We start from the raw sequence: 3074 nt of genomic DNA, 5'->3' as shown, positions 1-3074 counted from the left end.
TTTGGGCCTTGGTATTGTTGAGGCAACTGTCTTCATAGTTGGGTTAGGTGAATATTGTTGACAAATGAGGCACTGATGAACGAAGAGTTGTATCTGCTCATATGCATTGGGGATGAACCACTCTGTCTGCAAAGTTGTGGACATGATATCACGAGGGACATGTGTCGGAAGGTGTAACTGAGTGAGCGCTACTTGTAATAGTGCCTGTGGCATAACTGGCTTCCCTGTCATTGTCTGTCTGTAAATGAAATCTGAAACATCTTGTTGCACTCCTCTCTTCTTCCATAGCTCTTTCTCTTCAGGAGGGGAACTCTCCTGTATCTCTCGTAGGTGTAGTTGTGCAATGATATCATATTGCTGTGTATCATCTATAGTGTATGGAAGTGTTGGATCAGGGGTATCTGAGAGCAACGATTCACTTGTGTCATCTACTGTACTTTGTGTATCTACCTGTACTATGACGGATGCATCTTGAGCAAACAGGATGGGGGCACAGGTGTTTTGCTCTATCACTTGAGATGGTTCAGGTCGGGGCCCTCTGGCAGCTGCTTTCGCAGCCCAATCCGCCATGGCATTTCCTCTGGAAACAAAATCTTGGCCATTTGTGTGTGCAGTACACTTTACTACAGCCACTTCTGCTGGTAATGTTAATGAATCTATTAGTTCCTCAAGTAACTGTTTGTGCATTACAGGTGTGCCATCAGTTTTAAGGAAGCCACGCCTTTTCCATCTCAGGATGCTGGAATGTGTTGTTGTGGTGACATATGCAGAATCTGAGTATACTGTAATCCTTTTATCAGCTCCATGTTTGAGGGCTGCAATCAAAGCTACCAACTCTGCTGCCTGCGCTGAATAATGTGATGGTAATGTTATTTGCTGTACGATGTCTAGAGAGTCAGAGGAGTCTCTCTGTTGTGCTCTGACCACTGCAGCACCTGTGTATCTTATTCCTGTCTCTTGATCAATGGTAGAGGAACCGTCAACAAAGTAAATTACACTATCTGGCAACGGGTCTTCTTTCGCTGTTCCTGACTCATCTGGACAATATGTGGCACAGTCATGACTGTCATCATCAGTGGTGGCAATGGGATGAACAAAGAACGTGGCAGGGTTCACAGTATGACATTTAACAACCTTCAAGGATGGTAATGACAGTATCACTTCATATCCTGACACTCTTTGTGTGGTAAGAGTTGTTTTAGCTTTTTGTATCACTGCGAATACTGCATGCTCAGTGTACAGTGTCAGAGGGGACCCCATGACTATGGGGGTGCTTTTCTCAACAGCAAATGCTGCCGTTGACAAGGCCTGCTCACAAGGATAATGGCCTTTCATTACGGAGTCTAACATGCCACTGAAGTATGCAACGGGTTTGTGGCCCATGGGGTACTTCTGGGTGAGGACTGCTGTCATGACCTGTCCATTACAGTGAGTGAATAGTCAGGAGAGCCTAACACAGGTGCGTTTGTAATCTCATCTTTCAATTTGGCAAAGGCTGACGTCATTTCAGGTGTCCAGTCAATCTTATTATGCCTGTCTTTGGCCGTTTTGACAGCTGCCAGGAGTGGTGCAGTAATGGTGGAATAGTCAAAAACCCATTGTCTAACGTACTTCACTAGTCCTAGGAACTTTTGCATGTCCTTAACTGACTGGGGTTCAGGAGTGCTTCTTATTGCCTCTACTCTTCCTGGGGTAACTTTTCTCCCTGATGCTGAGATCAGCTGTCCTAGGTACTGTACTTCTTCCTGACAATATTGGAGTTTCTGTTTGTCTACTTTGTATCCTCTCTGTGCCAATGTTGTGAGCAGAGCAACTGTATCCCGTCGGCACTGCTGCTCAGTGGTGCTACAGAGGAGTATGTCATCAACATATTGTAGCAAGGTGCTGTCACATTGGAAATTTGACAAGTCATCTTTGACAACTCTGTTGAATACACTGGGGGACTCACAGTACCCCTGGGGTAGTCTTTTATATGTGAATTGCCTACCTTGAAACGAGAAAGCAAATAAGAACTGGCTGTCTATGTGTAGAGGGACACTAAAAAATGCATTTTTCAGGTCAATGACGGAAAAGTATTTAGTGTCAGGTGGGATGTTGGTAAGTATCACTGAAGGGTCTGGGACGATGGGAAACTCTGGGATCACTATGCTGTTAATTGAGCGTAGGTCATGCACTAATCTCCATTGATTAGTCTTCTGTTTCCTCACCGGAAAAAAGGCACGTGTTACACGGCGAAATACAGGGGTATATCACACCTTGATGTAGCAGCGCTTGTATGGTAGGGGCAAATCCCTCCTCTGCTTCCCTAGACAAAGGGTACTGGCGCACTCTGGGTAGAAGGGCACCTGGTTTCAGTGTTACCCTGAATGGTGCAGCTGATTTAATGAGCCCCACATCATTGGGACCTGTTGTCCAAAGAATGCTTGGTACCTGAGCTAAGTCTGAGTCACGGGTAGCATCGAATACTTCGGGCGGAGTTGGAGTTCTAATCTCAACTGTCACCGACAAAGGTACCGGATTTTGGTAAATAATCTCCACTTTGGAATATTCCTCAGGATCTCCAAACAGTTGGTGATCTGAAATATTTCTTACCTGATGTCCAGGTTCAATGAAAATGACACAGGCCCATGTGTGGGCATTGTCGTCTAGTGCTAAGAAAGCACCATACGTGGGTGTTATTTCAAGACAGTGTATTCCTAGGATCATATTTTTGTCAGGCACAGGCATGTTCTGTGACTGTGGACGAAAAAGGAATTCTTTGGGAAGTTGGACAGTGCGCCCATTCATCTCTGGTGTATTGGCAACAACAATGTGTACCGCTGTGGAGAATGCTTGCTCATCCATTGGGCGGGCTCTTATCTCATCTCTCAGGGAGGAATCCACAGTGACAGCCATCATCCTGCACATTGATGTACCAGGAATGGAACAAGTCATTGTACCGTTCTCTTTAAAACTAATTGTCATATTTAATTTGGCCATGAGGTCTCGTCCCAAGAGATTGACTGGGGACTGTGTTGAGTAGAGCAGGCGTTGCTGAATACATTTACCTCCTATTTCCATTGGTACTGGTTTGG

At 45.3% G+C, this 3074-nt stretch overlaps 1 pseudogene; it reads right to left on the bottom strand.

The window, feature by feature from the left end:
* Positions 1–353: 353 nt before the first annotated feature.
* On the bottom strand, positions 354–1413 carry LOC146862501 (uncharacterized; annotated as a pseudogene).
* Between the last annotated feature and the right edge of the window lie 1661 nt (positions 1414–3074).

Source organism: Triturus cristatus, chromosome 2_2 (genome assembly GCF_964204655.1).
Source record: "Triturus cristatus chromosome 2_2, aTriCri1.1, whole genome shotgun sequence".
Lineage (NCBI taxonomy): Eukaryota > Metazoa > Chordata > Amphibia > Caudata > Salamandridae > Triturus > Triturus cristatus.
This window is presented reverse-complemented; position numbering and strand designations above follow the sequence as displayed.